Source organism: Triturus cristatus, chromosome 3_1 (assembly GCF_964204655.1).
Source record: "Triturus cristatus chromosome 3_1, aTriCri1.1, whole genome shotgun sequence".
Lineage (NCBI taxonomy): Eukaryota > Metazoa > Chordata > Amphibia > Caudata > Salamandridae > Triturus > Triturus cristatus.
The window spans coordinates 8482594-8502629 of record NC_140583.1 but is presented as its reverse complement, the minus strand read 5'-3'; the positions used below and the strand labels follow the sequence as shown (position 1 = coordinate 8502629).

The window sequence follows — 20036 nt, the reverse complement described above, 5'->3', positions numbered from 1 at the left end:
AGGCAAAGAAAAGTTGGGATGAGGACCATTGGGCTAAATTAAAAGATGCATCATCCGAGAAAGACTCGAAAGGCTTTTGGGATTTAATCAACAAGAGGGTCAGTACCACCAACCCTCCACTGTCCAACCATATAACTGCCAACCAATGGTTGCTCCACTTTTCTAAACTATACACAGAGGATGTTAATGCTCCCTCTTCCCTTGATATGGCTTACTCATCCCTTATTAGAGCTCCCGGTTACCACCGGGATCCCTTTGCCTTAAGCGAGGTGACGATAGCAATCAAAAGCATAGCCCCTGGTAAGGCGGCAGGTCCAGATGGCCTCCCTGGAGATTTGCTTTTACATTTTGCTGAACCCTGGGCAGCTCTTATCCTTTTGATCCTGAATTTGATAGCTAGAGGTGCACCAGTACCTGATTCTTGGAAGGGTGCCGAGGTGGTCCCCATTTTTAAAAAGGGGAATAGGGAAAGACCCTGCCAACTACCGACCAATCAGTCTAATTGACGTGATTCAGAAAGTTGTTGGCAGGGTCTTACTAGCTAGGTTAGGCAATTGGATGGAAGACAATAACATTCTTTCCCACTTTCAAGCAGGCTTTAGGACCAAGATGGGAACAATCGATCAGGTTTTCAGATTCATTATGATTTATTGGAAGATAGTACTTCTGGGCAGAGGCAGCTTGTATCTTGCCTTCATAGATCTGAAGACCGCTTTCGATTTAGTTCCCCGGGGGAAACTTTGGCTTACCTTACAACAACTTGGCGCTCCCCCTTTGGTCCTAGATATGATTCAGCGTCTACACCAAGGCAATTATGCCAAGGTTAGATGGGGGTCCCAGGGGCAACTGACTGAGAGAATCGCCGTGAACAGGGGAGTTCGACAGGGATGTGTGCTGGCACCCACCCTGTTCTCTCTTTACATCAACGGGGTGGTTGATTTTTTATGCCAGGACCCAGCCGATGCTCCATCACTGGCCGGGGAAAAGATCCCGACTCTCCTGTTCGCGGACGATACTCTTTCGATCTCAAAATCCCCGGGGGGGCTCCAGAAACTTTTGAATATCTTTGCCTCTTTTTGCGATTCACATGGCCTGATAGTTAACACCACCAAAACTAAGACCATGTGCATCAACCCGTCCAAACGCTTTAAAAACCACTTCACCCTAGATGGTGTCCCGTTGGACAACGTGGAGGGTTTTGATTATTTGGGAATCTCTCTTACTAAAGACATGAAATGGGGCCCCCACCTTGCTAAGATGCTCTTAAATCACAAGAGGACATCTGGCGTTATTTTGAGAGAACAGCGTCTTACTGGGTGTAGGCCTGTGGCCCCTGTCCTTGCGGTCTATGCCGGCAAAGCACTTTCCTCAGCCCTGTATGGCTCCGAGCTCTGGGGCTTCCAGAATGTGAGTGATCTTGTTTTGTCGGAAAATAAGTTCATGAGAGATATGCTTTCCCTACCTTCCTCGACGCCCTTGAAGCCCCTATTCTTTGACCTAGGGAGACATTCATTCCAGGATATAGTACGCTTGCGCCCCCTTTTGTTCTGGGCCCGTATAAAAAGGACTCCAGAAGTCTCCCATTACGCTGCAGCCTTTGACGAAATAGTTGCAACGGATTCTGGGAGTAAGATAAAATGGTTAACAGACCTCCGAAAACCTTTAATTTCTATTGGTCTAAAGGAGGCCTGGCGCACCCAAACTCCACCTACAAAACAGGTTATCAAAAAATTGTACTGGGAATGGGTCCAGTTGCTGGTCATTCAAAATCCCAGACTGGGGAAACTGGCGGAGGGATTCTTCCAACACAAACATACCCGCTCATTAGAACCTTATTTGGATTTTATCCAGACCCCCAGCCATAGGGTATTATATATGAAGCTGAGATTCGGGACTTTGCCGACCAACAGCTTTGTTTCTCGCTGGAAAGGGCCAATTATGTCATCTTTACCCTGCCCGGGCTGTGCCTACCATAATGAGACGACGGCTCATCTTTTGTTTGCTTGCCCGGCGTATAGGCTCCCCAGAATGAGGTGGCTAAAACCGGTCTGCAAACTACTGGGCCCAATGTGCCATCGTAATGCTCTCCGCATCCTTTGCACTGATACCTCTTCCCTTACTCTGATATGTGGGGTAGCTAAATTCTTGGGATCCGCCTGGCTAATTAGAAGCAAGTTACTAGCTAGGAAGCCTGCAGACGCTGATGACGAACAGCTGTCCCTCCCTTATACAGGACTCTAGTTTACACATTCCATATCTAGTCTTTTTCCTTTTAACAATCGAATTATGAAGTTTAATCTATTATGGATATTGCATTATATAAGCTTACTAGACGATGATTTAATGACTTTTTAAACCATTTTATTTATGTAAATAATGTGTATATTTGGAAATGCATTGCTTTTATGATATTTTTTTATATCGAATAAAGCTTATACTACCAACGACTCTATTGAAACGTTACACCTGTCCATTACTCGACGGATGGTACACGGAAGTGTGTTGTATTTTGATTCCATTCCTCTCTGCATACTTGTACCACTTTTCAGATGTGAATTGCGGTCCATTGTCGCTCAGGATGGATCTCGGGATTCCTTCCCTGAGGAAAACTGAAGTCAAAAACGTAATAACTGTTTCCGCGTCCATTTCTTCTTGGATATGTACCTCCGGCCATTTAGAGTATTTGTCGACAAGAACACATAGATATTTGGGCGTCCCTTGGTTGTCCAGCACAGGTCCTAGGATGTCCACCGCCACTTCTTCCCACGGATCCTTCGGTAGAGTGAATTTCCCCAATGCCGGTCTTAGAGGATTCAGTGTCTTATCTGCTCTTTGGCATTGGTCGCATTCTCTTACATGTCTCTCCACTTGGATATCCATTCCAGGCCACCAGTACATGTGCTTCGCTCTCATCTTGGTTTTCACTATTCCTAGATGTCCTTCGTGCAACAGCGCGACCAGGCGAGATACTAACGCTGTCGGGGGATAAATTTATCACCTCTGTACAGGAAAATTCCTTTGTCTCCCACTGACAGCCCTTCTCTTACCTCATAGAACTTCCTGAGCGCCTCTTGCAACTGTCTTTTCTTGGGCCATCCATGTATTATGTGTTCTTTGACCTCCCTAATCTCACTGTCATCTTCGTACGCTTGGGTCCACTCTTGCTTACTTATCACCCTTTCGGGGTCTTCCATCACCGCTACCATCTCTTCCTCTTCTGTTGCTGGGTTGGGGGCTTCTTCCATTGCTGCCGCTCTACTGAGGTAATCAGCAACCTTGTTTCGTGTCCCTGGTATGTACTCCACATCATACCTGTATTCTAGTAACTTTAGTGTCATCTTGGCGATGCGCGGCGTGGCGCTTGCATGTCCACTGGAGGTGAGTACTTTGACTAACGGCTTTTGATCAGTTTTGAGTTTAAACCTCGTGCCCCACAGGAATTGGCGGAACCTTCCCATGGCCCACACCACCGCTAGCATCTCCTTCTCGATTACACTATATTTCTGTTCTGTGGGTGATAATGATCTGGATGCGAAACGGAGGGTCTCCGTCGTCCCTTCTCTCCTCTCCTGCATGAGGACTGCCCCCAATCCTTTCTCACTGGCATCTGTCGTCAATATTGATTGTCCAAGCGGGTCGTATCCCTGCAGTGGTACGGCTTGGCTGATGTCACATTTCAATGCTTCAAATTCTTTTTGTGTTTCTTCTGTCCACTTGAACGCTGTTTTGACCCTTATCAACTGTCTCAGGTGGTGTGTCTTGGTGGCAAAATGTTGCACGAATTTGCTATAATATTCCGCCAGCCCTAGGAAGGATCTCAACTCTTCTTTGTTGGATGGAGCTATAGCAGATCGCTTTTACATTTGCGCGTTTGGGCGTGATGCCCTGTCCTCCTATTTCATGTCCCAAATATGTGACAGACGTCATTCCTAGTCGGCACTTTTCCCACTCTGCGGTCAGGCCGTTGGTTTCCAACACACGAAGTACCTTGTCTAGCTTCTTATCATGGTCTTTCCTGTCTGTCCCCATCACCAGTATGTCATCCTGGAAATTTTGAATGCCCTCGATGTCCTTGAAGAGACGATGCATTAATTTCTGGAACACTGCCGCTGCAGAAGCGAGACCAAAAGGCATCCTGCGGAATTGATAGCATCCAAAGGGCGTTATAAAGGATGTCAGTTTCCGGCTTGTTGGATGTAGATCTATCTGGTGATATGCAGAGGTGAGGTCGATAGTGGAAAACCACTTTACCCCCTTCGTTTTGGACAACATTTCTTCGATGCGCGGCAATGGGAATTTTTCCACTACTAGGCACTTGTTCAGTTCTCGAAGGTCCACACACAGACGGACTTTTCCATTGGGTTTCATGGCTACGACCAAGGGGGCCAGCCATTCCGAGCTGTCTATGGGCTCTATTATTACATTTTCTTCTAGTCTACGTAGCTCCAGTTGTACTTCCTTGAGTACGATCTTGTGTGAATTTCTCTAATTTGCCAACTTTCCCGCCAAATACCTTTGGGAATTTGCTTTTCATTTCCTCCAGTTCCGGCCAGCTCCCAGGAGTTGTCATGAGCACTTGCGTGTCCCCTCCTGGGTCTAGCTTGATCCCTAGGTCCCCTTGATCCATCCATCCTAGGACGGATGGGCCTTTCTCTGCTACGTATAGTTTGCACTCCGCACATCTTCCCTTAAATTCGAAGTTTAACTTCCTGTATCCCACCATGGGAATGGGTTCGCCTGTGTACGACACTGGTCGTATGTCCGGTGGTTCTAGCCTTGATCCCAAGCTGGGCTCAAATTCTTCCTTCCACACTGCTCTTTGGACAATGGTGTATGGAGATCCTGAGTCAACTACAATCTCGATCTTCACACCTATTACCATGTCGCATTGTGACTTGCGGGAGCGCTTGCCCTCGATGCCTAGCACTTGTTCGTTCACGCATAATACCCCATCTTCCTCATCGTGTTCTTCTTCTTCCTCCTGTTGGTCTTGCATCACGTACTTCACCATTGGTCTCTTCGGTTTCCGGCGACAAACCTTTTCGTAGTGCCCCATTATGCCGCAGAACATACATTTTGCTCGGAACGCTGGGCAACGTTTGTCCTGGGCAGTATGCGCTTGACTACCACACCTGCAGCACGTCGTACTGTTGTCTCTATTCTGCTTCCATGTTTGTCCCGGTTTCCCTTTCCACTTATTCTGTCCTTTCCCTTCGGGCGGCATGGTTTTACTCCTTCCCTGTGGTTCAGCGTCGTCCACCTTGTTCACCATGGTCTTCTGGAGGGTCTCCCTTTTTGCTGCGTCAGCACACCTTTTCGACATTTCCGCCTTTTTTACCATGGCAATTACTTCCTTCAGTGATGCCTCACTGTTTGTCCACAACTTGTCTTGCACTGTTTTGTTGGTGGTGTGCATAACTATCTGATATTTTAGGAACTCGTCATTCAGGACTCCAAACTTGCACGTTACCGCCAACTTCCTCAACGCCGCCACATAATAATCTATGGATTCGCCGGTTTCTTGTTTCCTTTGCTGGAAATTATACCGGTCAATGGAGACGCACACAGCAGGACGGTAGTGGGTGTCGAGGTCTTCTATGGCGTGCCTGAATACGTCGCCATCTGCGTTCGGCCTGGGTGTGGGTACTAGATTCTGAAAGACCCTTATTCCTTCCGGGCCTAGATTGTGCAGGAGGATCCTTTTCTTCCTCGCACTGGGGAAGGCCTCCCCATTTTCATCTTCCAGGGCTGCAATATAGTTCTTGAAGTACTCTCTCCAATCCTCCCATTTCATTTGAGGTTCTCCTGGTCTCGGCAAGAACGGGATTGGCGTCGTCAGTGAAGATGCTTGCGTGCTCATCGTAGCGCGTCCTTCTGGCACCGCCCCTGGGCCTCTTGGACTGCCTGGCGCGTCCGTGCTCTCACCTTGCGCTTGATCTTGTCGGGGTTCTCCTGCTCCCCTGTCTCTGCGTGCTGCTGCTTCCGCCAGGGTCTCTTTGGATTGGAGATGTCCGTCGTTTTTTTTTTTTTTTTTCAGCCCCACACCTGGTACTTCCCTTGTGGTTGTCTTCTGTCCCTTTATGCTGCCTCTGCCACGCTCTCCCGCCGTGTTGTGCTCCTTGGTGGTGGTTTATCCTCCTGTGGTCCTCTCTGGTGCCTTCTCGGCCAGTCAGGGCTTCTTGGTGGGGTGACTACGTTCCCTCTTGTTTTTCCCACCTATTTTTCACTCAGATCCCACCCTCGTCGCCACTGTAAAGTTGCAGGTTCCTGCTACGAAAGAGTATCACCAGGCACAATATATTTAGCCAGAAATATAGTTTATTTGGCATAGACGGGAGAGCGCCGGGAAAGACGCGACCTCGCGGTCTTAATACCCCTTCGCGCATGCGCGGTCGCCCGTCTTCACGCGTCCTTGCGCGCTACGTCACCACGTAGTGCGTGAGGACGAGAGCGCAACACTACAGAAGGCTGCACAGGAGTAAGGCAGTCAACAAAAATAGAGAACCATTTTTTAAAATAAAATAAACCTGGTAAAACCTGGTTAAGAAAAAAAAGAAAAACTGACGGCTGGTGGCAAATGCAGTCTGGGGGCGAACCACGGGGGCTAAAACCGCAGTCTGAAGCGGGATTTAGCACTGCCCGAGTGAGCCATGGAGCTGCGTGCTGGAAAAACAGGAAAAATAAGGTTAATATTTAAAAGCTATGCTATGCTACATTTTCCTACTAAACTGGCAGCCACAAGTGCAGTTACCCTTGCAGGCACTAGGGCCATGATTTCAGTGGTGCAGTAGTTGCAGTGACACTGGGGCCCAAAGCTCTGGGAACCCCTTTAAACACCAACTATTGCAATATTTTACTATGAAACAGGCAGTCACAAGTGCAGTTATCTTGCAGGCAATAGGGGCATGGTTTGAATTGTGGAGCAGGTGCAGTGGCACTGGGCCCAAAGGTTGTCAGAACTGCTCTAGACACATGCTGTTGCATCAATTAATTCTATTATTTCCCTCTTTCATTTTTCTAAATGTTGCTATTACTGACCCGCACTAGACCACTAGCTACAGCACAATATATTGACATTTTGTACTGAAATAAGTCATAACACCTTAGCAGACTTTCTGTAACTTATATTGTACAAGTACTCAGCAAGCTACAACTTCCAACAGCTTATTATTAATCACACAAGCGAAACCTAATGCATGTACCAATGTTAATACTACTATGTACAAATTGCCTACATGTTTTGGCCTTGTCCTCGCCTATTTGGGTCAAACTGCCTTCCTCAGGGCTGTCTTAAATGTTCCTTTTCTAAATGCACTCAAACCATGCTACTAATGAGGAAACAACTCTCATACCGTTGTATCTTTTTCCTGATTGGAAAACCCTAATATAGTTAGTGAAGTGTTATGGTCGTGTCAAGGGTGCACATCCCTGTAGTTATACAGTGCTCAAAGGAAAAGTGACAGCCTGCATATGTACAGAGCACTCGTCCTGCCGAAACTTGTACCATGGGGTGGTTGGGAAACAACCTTTACAACACAGTCATTACATCGCACTACATTTACAACGCAGTCATTACATCACAACATCCTTTACAATGCAAGTCACCACAACACAGCCATTACATTACATGTGACTACAATGCATGACACTATAACGCATGTCACTACAACGCAGGCATTACATCACATGTCATTACAACGCATACCATTACAACGTATAGTACCCCTACACTATCCAACACTTACCCTACTGTTGCACCCCCTGGAGTTAGAATAGTGATTTTTACCCCTACACTATCCAACAATTACCTTAAATGCAATGTAATGGTATGCGTTGTAATGGTATGTATTGTAAATGTATAGTGCGATGTAATGGAATGCGCTGGAAATGTAGTTTTAAAAAATGTGTTGCTGTGGTATGTGATGTAAATGTATGCGTTGTAAAGGATGTTGCGATGTAAAAACTGTGTTGTAAAGGAATGCATTGTAAATGTATGCGTTGTAACATCATACATTCGGGGTGGTTAGGTCACCTATGATGAAGCGTGCCAAGACACTGTGGGTGATGAGAATTACCCAATTATCTTGGATACCTTTTTATTTGCAAAGTATTATATAGCGCTGGCTAGACCCGGAGGTATCAGAGCGCTTTACATGAGCATCAGCGAGTTACAGGATACATAGTTACATCAGTTTGAATCAAAGAATCACAGAGGGAGGAGGAGGGGGAGGGAAGGAGACACGAACGGGGAGGTGAGGAAAACAATGTCAGATGACCGGCTGGGTAGCTGACGGCCAAGGGACCAGACTCCTCTATAGCTTTATAGGACAGCTCCAACGGGCATCGGCCAAGGTTGCTCGGGCTCTGCGGTAGGTAAAAACAGTTTTGGTATCTGCCCAAGGGGTTTTGTCATAGTTCCATCGAAGAGGGAGGGAAAGAGACACAAACGGGGAGACAAGAAAAAACAATTTCACATGACTGGCCGAGTAGGTGACGGCCAAGGGGCCATACTCCTATAGCTGCATAGGACAGCTCCACCGGGCATCGGCCAAGGTTGCTCGGTTTCCGTGGTGGGTACAAACAGTTTTAGATCTGCCCAGGGGGCGTCGTCATCATTCCATCGAAGGGGGAGAGAAGGAGACACAAACGGGGAGACAAGGAAAAACAATATCAGATGACCAGCTGGGTAGGTGACGGCCAAGGGGCCAGACTCCTCTATAGCTGCATAGGACAGCTCCACCGGGCATCGGCCAAGGTTGTTCACGCTCCGCGGTAGGTAAAAACAGTTTTGGGATCAGCCCAGGGGGCATCATCGTAGATCCATCGAAAGCATCCGGTGTTCCTGACTGCTGGGTTGGAGTGTGAGATGGGCGTTGGGAGCTGAGACCGATTCACGTAGAGGCCTGTGTTGCTCCACCCAATGCTTAGGCGCCATCATAGAAACAGCTTACAATACCACCAAAATTCGCCCAGGAGTTGTAGCTTGTATAAAATATTGAACACACTTTGTTGCTTTCCAGCATATAACACGGCGCTGTCACAATACAAATGCGCACTCGCCAGACCTGCAGCACTCTGTGTCACCAGGGGTAGAAATACTTCCTCGTCTTCACGAGACTGCCATCTGTGGGAATTTGGAGAGGGACAAACAAAATAAAGGGTGGCTCCCATTCCCTAGCATTCATTGTGTTTGTGTTATGTGCCCGGCACCCTATCCTGATATATACTCTCATGGAACTTATGATCAGCCAGTTCACTCCTCCTAGTTGCACCAAAACTGCCCTGCGTGTCGCACACATTCTGATTTGAGCTCCTTCATGGCTCCACTCGAGGAGATGTTCTCCTGCTAAACGTCAGAGCTATCCTGACTCTATGGGATTTAAGTACAATACTAACAATTGCCTCATGAAGCTTGAAGGCTGGATGGGTAAAATTAGCCAGGAGCGATTAAACATTGTAAATATCTTCACATCGAGCTTTGGGTGAGGCTAGATCCACGGATAATCCCAGCCGTCCCCAAGTCTTTCCAGCGAATATCAAGAAGTTGAATGCCTCACAAGAGTAAGAGGGATACAGGGGTATGAGAGCATGCCATGATAAGTACAGGGTGTGCTTTTGAGAATAAACGGAATGGACTGGTGTGAGAAGTTGGCCTGGTATATGCTGTCCACTAATTAAAGTGGGCCCCTTGCACCGGTCCAAACGACCCTTATGGTGATTTAAGAGGTCAAAGATAGCCTTAGAAAGCTATCCAAATGGTAGCTGTGGAGAGCAGCCGTCAGGTTTAGTCTTGAAGGAATGTTAAGCAGCTTGTTTTACCAGAATACAACCTTATAGTATTGGTTAAGTGAAAGGAGAACCACACAGTAGTTATAAAAATATGTATGTATTAATATAAAACTCTCTAGTACGAGACAGTATCTTTAACACGTAGATATTCACAAAGCACACAATACTGTAGTACAGAAACAAACGTAAGTAGCACTAATACACAGTGGGCCCCAGGGGGGGACCAACCCATAAACAGTGTCTAGAGGAGGTAGGATCGCTGGGACCCCAAGGTACCATACACTGAATATAGGGTAGCGCTTTTCAAATATGTAAAAAGCAAGCCACTAATCAGGATTGGGCATAACAATTGTTATGGACGAAAACCCTCACTCACCCGAGGGTGACATGCTTCTATATCTGTGTACCAGGTGCTTTGGTGTCTGCTATAATGGTTATGTTCTTAACAAATATATACATTTCCTAATAGCATATTTGACGTGGTATGGAACTCGGCAGATGGTTGAGTAGACACAATAATTATATGCTATAGGTAATATCTTTTAATTTGGTCACTTTATTGGGGTTGTGGTGCACTCGGGTACGGCCTTTTCTTAAAGACATGGTTCTATTGTTCTTACAGAGCCGCCAGATCCATCGCATAGACAACTACTGCGATTGATGGTCAAGAGATGAAGGCCTAAGTATTTTATTATATTCTAAACACCTTGGGCCCGATTCACAGAACTAACTTAAGACAAAATCCTAAACTTACTACCATTTTCGTATTCACAGAAGGCACTTACTCATTTTTGTATTCACAGAAGACACTTACTCACTTCGGTATTCACAGAAGTTAGGAGTCCTAACTTTAGGACTCCTAAATGCCTTCTGTGAATACCGAAAGTCTTAAAATTAGGATTTTTCTCAGTTTAGGAGTCCTAAAGTTAGGAGTCCTAACTTTACTACTACTAAATTGAGAAAAATCCTTATTTTAAGACTTTCGGTATTCAGAGAAGGCATTTAGGAGTCCTAAAGTTAGGAGTCCTAACTATACAACTACTAAACTGAGAAAAATCCTAATTTTAAGGCTTTCGGTATTCACAGAAGGCATTTAGGAGTCCTAAAGTTAGGACTCCTAACTTCTGTGAATACCGAAATAAGTAAGTGCCTTCTGTGAATACCAAAATGAGTAAGTGCCTTTTGTGAATTCCAAAATGGTAGTAAGTTTAGGATTTTGTCTTAAGTTAGTTCTGTGAATAGGGCCCCTTATGAGCAGAGTGACTTTCTTGATGAATGCCTTGAACAATTCAGTCACCTGGGCAGAAACATGTTGATCACCAGATAGGGTATATTTTTTTTCAACCCTATATTCACTTGCATTTTAACGCAGTACTACTTCGGCAGGAAGAATAAAGATGTTGCGCCTAAGTAGATAGTTTTATAAGTCACACTATTTTATTTTCTTGCACTCTGCCCCTCCTTACCATACAGAGTTGGTAGTTCCAACACGTGCTTTGCACTCCTGCTCCTCGTAGCCCATACGGGGTACCTTGCGGTCCCCGTATGTTGGAGGAACCCAATGATGAAGCATGTCACCCTAGGGTGAGTGAGGGTTTTCGTCCATAACAATTGTTATACCCAATCCTGATTAGTGGCTTGCTTTTTACATATTTGAAAAGCGCTACCCTATATTCAGTGTGAGTAGTATATACGTAGGAAGAGATATAGGATAGAATTTTCTATCGAGTAGCGTAAGTCTTCCTTGGACCCTCTCGAGTGAGATTATATATACCCCAAGGTACCACCCATGGTGAGTAAGTAGGGACCCCACGGAGGATGGGTGCAGTGTGGGAACACGACCGCGTGCTCCGTACAATTCTATTGGGAAGTCGCGGTTGAAGTTTTAAAGTTTAACGACCCTTCCCAATGGACTTTGAAGAAACTATGTGGAACTTAGGAGGTTGGAGAGCCACCCCACCCGTGGATACCATAGAACCAGAGTTACCTATCCCAGGGAACCCGGGTGTATAGGTCTGAAGTGGCGTCAGAAACCGCCGTTATTCTCTATGGAGGACTTCAAAGAAGAGCCACTGCTGGGAAGGAGAAAAGTGTCTGATGGAATCCAAAGGGGATTCTTGTCGAAGAGCACCTGAAAGCAGAGGGACCAGAGTCTGGGTCACTCAGGAGTGACCAGGGGCTCGGTAGACGAATGCCCACCGATGTCGGGTGCTTCAGGTCAGTGCTTAATTTGTAAAATTATAAGTGCCGGGGCTCTCGTCAGGAGGCCACTGTAGCTTGCAACACACGTAGCCCCTGCAATGCTGCTCCCACAAGTGTGACTGTTCGGACTATTTCAGGCCACCAAAGCTATAAGTATGGCTTGGGAGGCAGGTAATAGTCATTTAAATGTTTATTGAATGAATAGTTACCTGTTGTCGTGATCAGCACCAAATTAGCCAGACAGGGCCACCTTGTGGCAGCTGTCACAAGCGCTGGTTTTGAGAATTAAATGCCGCTTCAAGCACCGGAAACCACAGCTCAGTTAAGGCACTGGTTGCAAATCACTCTTCCCGCTGATGAGGGGGGGTGGGGGGGGGGATAGCTTGGAGCTTATTTCACCAATTGAAGTTGTGACCTCAACCGAATCAGATTATATCAGGAGTTTTCGGTACAGGTAATTCACTGGCTCAAGCAAAGAAAAAAACTCCACCATTAAAAAGTCAGCACCTGCAACACTCCTCTGGAGCATACCCATGGCTCCCAATTCCATAGACCCAGCCCTGTTAAATAAGTGCTGGTGCTTATCCCCGGATGGCACCGGCACAAATTAAGCACTGCTTCAGGTGCGTTGAGGGGGTTCTCGACTCTGCAGCCACAGGACGACCAGGAGCCGAATGCGAACTGTCCCACGAAGGATGTCGAGTGCTGAGGGGTCGGTGTCTGGCAGGAGCACCAACAAGCCTTGGCAACGGCAACCCATGAAGAAGGTCAAGAAAGTTTACGGTTCGGACCACCAAGGTCCAGGAGACTCATCAAACATAGCGGAGTCAGGGCAAGCCTGGAGCAACCAGGGGAACCCAAGAAAAGCAGTGTTGACCCAAGAGGACCCGGAGGCACAGGAGTCGGGAGGTGACCTCTAGCAGTTTCACAAAGCAGCAGCCCATGGAGCAATCGGTGCAAGGAGGCCGGAGTTCTTTGTAGGAAATGGTGCCAGAGATTGGGGCTACACGGAGCCCAATGCACTTGCTCGGGAAACGCCAACAAGCATATGCACTTGCAAATGAACGCTGTGCACAGGGGTACGGGTATTGCAGCCCTGAGGAGGGATTCTGATCTCAAACTCGGTGAGAGGGCAGCTCGGACCTCGAGGGACGTAGTAACCCACCTCCTGTGTTGCTGAAGCCTTTGCAGTCCATAGGAGCTGAGGAGCAGCAGACTGGTCAATCGAGATGTGGCGCCTGCGGTATCAGGGGAGTGACTCCTTCACTCCAAGGGAGATGTCTTCAGTTGTCCTTGATGCTCCACAGGTCCTGCACAGAGCCTGTGTGATGCATGGGCACAGACAATGCTCTAGACGGAGTGGGAGACAAAGTTGGGCCCAAGCAAAGTCCAGACGATCAAAGTTCAGTGGTTTCAGGTTCAGAATCTTGTCCACGTCGAATCTAGGGTCCTTCAGCTAGGTAATCCTTTTTGTACCCACGGGAGAAGGTTGAACAGATTCAGGGGACCCTCCCAGGGGAGGGTCTCGACAGTGGGGAGGTTTCTCCCATGTCCTTTGTCCAGTTTCGCGCCAGGGCAGGAGCCAGCGGCTCCCAGGACTGGTTTGAAATGGACTATGCAGAGGGACACCAAATGTGCCCCTCATGCAGACTTTCAGTCACTGGCAAGCGCACCCACCGAGCCCTGATACACTAAATCCTGTCTGGGAGGGGGTCACACCTCCCTGTGACAGGATGCCTACTGTTCCGCCTTCCTCTGCTCGAGCTTGGCTCAGCAGCAGGAGGGCAGAAATGTGTCTCTGGTCGGCAGCAACTATTTTGTACTGCCCGGGACTAGAAGGCTGGTAGCGGGAACACCAGCGACTCAACAAAGCTCACTTCTGAGGGCTGGAATCATACCTCCCACACCGGTTACGGGTTTGGGGATATGATTCCACAATGTTTGACACCAAACAGGATAGGGTTACTTTCAGTCTTTTTAGAGTTGGTCAGTACACTGTTGCATAATGCCACTCTATATGTCGTAAATGGCTGATACACTGACAATCCGAGAGAATGGACTCTGTAGGTAGCAGGGATGTCCTGCTCATGCAGGGGCACCCTCTCACTTAGAACCAAGCTCCCTGCCCTCAGGATTGTAAAGGTCTGCCAGAGGGGTGACTTATAGGTTTTAATTGTAGTGATCCTTAGAATTAGTAAACCTATATCTAAAGTAAGTGGTGCATGCACCAGCTTACACAGGCGGCAATGGCAGGCCTGTACTTACATTTTGCATGCCCTCTCATGGATGGTATAATACATGCTGTAGCCCATGGGAGACCTCTGGGGTACCTATGCCCTGGGTACTATATACTAGGGACTGACAAGGGTACCCCAGTTTCCAATATGGAGTGTACCTAAGTAGCAGAGGGAGAAAGCAGATAGACTGGGGTCCTGGTTAACAGGATCCCAGTCAGAATAGTCAAAAACAGTGTCACATGAAGCAAAAAGTGGGGGTAACCATAATAAGCAGATCCTACTTTCCTACTACTGGTGTCTGTCAATGGAATGATGCACTAAATGTCTTTCTGACACTATACAAAGAGAGTTTTTTTTATAGATAAGATAGGAAAGGTTCAGAGACGTGAGACACAAAATAACAGCCTGTGTGGTAAAGGGTTACCCCCAGCGTGGGAGCGAGTGGCAGAGGAGAGGGTTAGAAGGTCAGGCATCAACCTGGAAGGAAGCACTGATCCCCACCATGTCAAGAAGCAGAGAGTCCTGAACAGCAGCAGGACAATAGTACAATCGACAGAGAAACAGACAGACAGACAAGACAAGCAATAACCTGAAGGAAACCTCTAGGGGAAAAACAAGTAATCTGGGGCAGCTGAACACCAAGTGGAAAGAACAAAAACCAACAACGAGAAAAAACAACAGTGGATTGGTGTCATATAAAGAGATGTTATGCTGTGCAGCTACGAATGAGCTCTGCAACCAATGAGCCAGAAGTTGGATCCTGAGCTAGGAAGCTGGGAGTTAGTGGTGTAGTCCTTAACCCGGGATTCCATAGTCTCCCGTCCCTACCTTGTCTGAATTGGGCGAGTCTAGGACTACTGTGGGGGAGGTGCAGTGATAGTGCGACGTCTTACGAAGGCTCCCCATGAGTCTTTACTTGAGTGAATGTCTGTGTTTTCACTTGCCTACTCGCTCCCGGATGCACATATCTCAAGCTGAGATCAAGCTGCACACAACCTGATTTTTGGAATTTAGTTTATGCAGCTCTTGCTTTTCATCAGTTTGTGAAATAAACCAGGACTCAAGTTCAAAAAGCTTTTATTCGGTTTGCGTAACACAACCATATAAGCTAAACAATTAAATCTACATTTATAAAATCCTCCTCATATGTAACTATTACAAACACGATGTTATCAGTACTCCTCCATCGAGATCATTGCTATAATACACATCCATAATAAAACATCCAAGGGCATCGTGCTATAGAATGCCAGGATCCGAATATAGACATCCATTTATAGAACTATTACAATATATAAAACCCAGCAAAATCGCTGTAAAGTGACATATGCTAATGTGCAAAATTGCAGTATCTGACTAACTTTTACAGTACATAAAGCTGTGTAAATTCGCAATAAGAAAACATCTACTAATAATATGTAAATGTGCAAATTTGCAATATCTATCCAACTATTACAGTACGTAAAGCTATAGAAGTTCGCTGTAAAGTGGCATATGTTTATGTGCAAATTTGCAATAAAAACAACATTTTCAAAGTACTATCGACTTTCTGGCAGCTCTACATTTCATGAAAAAACTAGCCACATAAAAACAGATATCTGAGCTCTCCAATTTGCATAGTAATCTCATAGCATTTAGTTAAACGAGTATTATATTTTTTTTAAAAAATCGGTTTTAGATAGTATTTCCTAAGTGATGCATAAAATTTACAAAAAAGTAAAAAATGGCAGCAACTCTGGCTAGAAATATTGTCACATGGGCACTTGACTTTAAAGCATTTACCCATATCCGGGAAGGCTACGAGATGGTGGACAATTCCCAGCCTAAAACGTAATAATACGAATTGATGCGAAGGTCTTGTCACATCTTCCAAATACTGCTGGAATCCACTTTTAAGTTTGAGTTGCCTATAGAACACAAATGTTCTTTGGGTCTCTATTAATTTATTATCTCGTTCCCCCCTCTTAAAGGATAAAAAACATTCTTTTATCTCTTTTTTTGATAATGTTATTGGGTATTCGGACTCATCAAGAATATTAAAATCGAATAAGAAATTATACCAGTGGTTAATGTAACTTATCCACGGTATACGAGTACAGAAATTCAACTTTAAACAGTACTCTGTTAAAGATGGAGCATGACACAGATATGGGTGTCAACTGAACCCAGCTTTAAGTATTGCCACCAAGGAGCACTGGTTGTAAGGACTGAACCCACGATTGAGGCACGCTGGTCTCTGTTGGCTGAATGGAAAAGGAGGATGGAGTGGTCCTCTGCTTGCAGGGATGATGGAGAGTTCAGGCGGGGAGCCCGGAAGGATCTCACTAGGTCCTGGTCTGGTGGCTGAGTGGTCTAATGCATCCGCTGCAGGGGCCTGTGTTCGCCTTCATGGTCACAGGTTCAAACCTGGCGGGTCCAGTCAACCCCTCATCCTTTCTGAGGTTGATAAAATGAGTACCATTGAGTTGAGTAACAATAAAAATGTGTTATTCAGCACCAAGATGCGCCTTTGGGGGTGAACATGCGCTTTACAAATACACGTGTTCTGTTACTAGGGCCGGGTAGAGAATAGTATAACATGGTGTCAATGTTCTGAAAAGATACAAACAACTCCCCTCCCACTGCATTCGCATCACATGCTCCCTGAATGTTCAGTACTTTGACATCTGGGGCTCCAAGTGTAGAAAGGAAAAACCCAAGGGTAGCACTAAACTACTAGAACATTTCACCAGTACTCTGACAAAATTGTGCTACTGCACTTTCTAATGCTACAGAGAACCCCAACAGCAATCCTTCACTTGATAGGGCTGTGGTGAACACCAACAGTAATCCTGCACTGGAGAGTGCTGTCGTGAACCCCAGCAGTAATCCTTCACTGGATAGGGCTGTGGTGAACCCCAACAGTAATCCTGCACTGGATAGTGCTGTCTTGAATGTAGGAGAGTAGGGTCTGCTTTCTATGTTCACCCCCACTTTTTGCTTTTGCTTTACTGGTTTTCGACTTCGATGTGGCTGTGGGCCTGCTAATCAGACCCACAGCCCTGCTGTTCTCTCTCTAAATTAATACTATGTACTTTAGGTGCATAACCCATTTGGATAGGATCACCTTATTGGCCCCTGTACAGTGTACCCTAGGTACCCAGGGCATAGGTGTACCCTAGGCCTACCAGGGGCTGCAGCATGTATTATGCCACCCCTGGCCTGGCCTTCCATTTTGACACAACTGGCTGATCACTCAGCTGGGGCAAGGTCGTGTAATCACCCCTTGCTGAGGTGTAGTATTCCTATACCTAACTTACATATAGACACATGTGTACCTATCAGCCACTCCTATGGCAGGCCTTAACAATCCTGGAGGCAGAGTGCTTGGTAACATGTGAGATGGTGCTCTAGCCTGAGCTGAGCCTGTCTGCAGCTTTCGGAACCAAGTCCTTATAGCTGTTCTATGATATAGCCTACCATATACTCTTAAAGTGCCTTATAATCTTAGACGGTTATGGTAACTATGGTTTGGCTTTATCAAAACATGTCGTGTAAGGTGTCTAACACTGTGGAATAATACCCCCATGCCATTTCTGGACATAAGGATATTATTCCCCCCTTCTAGAGGGAAGGGCATGTTAAAATCATACTTCACTGTTAGCCTCTGACCAAAGCCTCAGCATCACAAAATGGATGCTGCTGCCACGACACAAGTCTGACCTCCTGCAGCTGGGAGTGATCCCAGCCAGGGAGGCCTGGACAATAGGTTTCCTGCTTGGGGAGGTGCTAGCACCTCCCCAGACAGCCTTTAGTGTATTGGGGCAGGGTGGGCTGAAAGGAATGAGACATGCCTGGGGCACACAAGGTGTTCCTTGCATAGTCGAGTTCAAACCGGCGCTGGGGCACTCCAGCCCCAGCTCTGGCGCGAAACTGGACAAAGGGAAGTGGGTGTAACCACCCCCTCCCAGGTCCCACCCATAAGGCGTGACCTAGCAGGTATCCCAGCCCCCCAGATTAGTATAAGAGTGGGAGTTGGGCCTCAAGACTTTAGATTATCCTGAACCTGCAACTTGAACAGAAACTCTGGACCTTCGACATAAGAAGAAGACTGAAGAATCTCCCTTGTGGCCAAGGAGTGGCTACCCTGTGCAAACAGGCACCATCAAGAGACTACCCTTTGCTTTGCCCACGTTCTACGAGGAACCGACTGCAGAGCCAGACCAGAGCCTTGACTTCCAGACTTCTCCGACCCTGATCCACATCCACAGCAAAGCTGAGATCCGTGGAGGCGACGAGCGACGTGGGACCGGCTACCTGGGAAAAGTGGCTAGTAACTTAAAGCGCAGCTTCTGAGGCACCCTCGAAGTTGTGCACCGGGGATTGAGAAGCCCCAACCCCAAGCACCATCTGCACCGAAGATCAGCCCCCCACACTCCTCGAGTCCTGCGTGGGGCCCTTCTGCATTTTCCTGCTTGCCGCGTCTGTCCGGTTGCTTGCCCGCTGGCTAGTGGCCTTTGTGACGACGCACCCTGAAATCTTCTGCGCTGGTTTGGCTCCTCCAGACTGGCTCCCGCTTCTCTGCAAAGAAGAACCACCCCAGACCTTCCTGGTCTGCACCAGAAGCAAGTCCTCCGTTCTTCGTGGGTTCAGCTTGCCAAGGCTTGGTGAGTCCTAGTCCAACTTCGACGCCGCCGACAGCAAGAGCCTTCGTGGGACAGCTCGCCTCCTGGTCGTCCTCGACGCTTCCTGGTCCTCCTGGCTGCAGCGACAAGCTTCACCTTCACCTGCAATCTTCACGACATCGCCTGGTTCCTTCCTGGTTCCACGTGGTCACTGGCTAGTGACCTTGACTCTGTCCCTTCTGCTTGCAGGTCTCCTCTCTTCTTGATCCCAGCCTTGGGATCCCCCGGACACTCTTCACTGACTTCCTGTCAGCATCTTTCTTCAGGCATCCATAGGAGTCGACGACGAAAACCGACGCATCTTCACCCCTATGCACCCACAGCCTGTGGGCTAGGTAACTTGGGTACTCCGGTGCTCATCAGGATAGTGACTATCCTAGTGTCTAGTTTTCAAGTCTCGACTTCCTAGCTACTCCGGAAGTGTCCTAAATCTATCGTTTTCTAAACTGTACTATTGCTATTGACTTTTACGCATTACGCATGAGTGTTTCCACTCTGCACACGAATCCCGTGGGCCTCCCACTTCCTAACTAACGCTAGTGTAGTGTAGCCCCAGCGATTCCCTAGGCCTAGGCCTATTCTATTTCCGTGACAGTGGTCCTTATACCACTTACTTAGTATATGGTTTGCGTGGCCCCTAGGGCCTAACTGTATTACTTACCTGTGTGACTTAATGTATGCTTAAATAAGACTGTGTTGTACTTACCTCTAATCTCATAAAAAGAGTGCTGAGGGTTTGACTAGAATAAATACACTTTATTTTATATACATATCTGTTGTGGTGTCCTTTCATTTGGTATTCAAGGGATTATATATGGTATCACAGCTGGCTTCACATGCCATTCAGAGTTTAGCCTAAGACTGCTCTTGTCCATGCTACCACTAGGATAGCTGGTCTATAAGGTTGACTTTACAACCAATCACCATAAGGGTGTTTGGACTGATATAAGGTGTACACTAGAACTAGTGACATCATACATCAGGCCAACTTCTCACAGTGAACCCCAGCAGTAATCCTGCACTGGATAGGGCTGTGGTGAACGCAAACAGTGATCCTGCACTGGATAGGGCTGTGGTGAACCCCAACAGTAATCCTGCACTGGATAGAGTTAGAGAACCAACAGCAATCCTGCACTGGATAGTG

The 20036-nt window shown here is 46.9% G+C and overlaps 1 protein-coding gene across 5 annotated transcripts in view; it reads left to right on the top strand.

The window, feature by feature from the left end:
• AGBL2 (AGBL carboxypeptidase 2) overlaps positions 1–20036 on the top strand; it is a 1238365-nt gene that overhangs the window by 468279 nt on the left and 750050 nt on the right. The window lies entirely within an intron of this gene.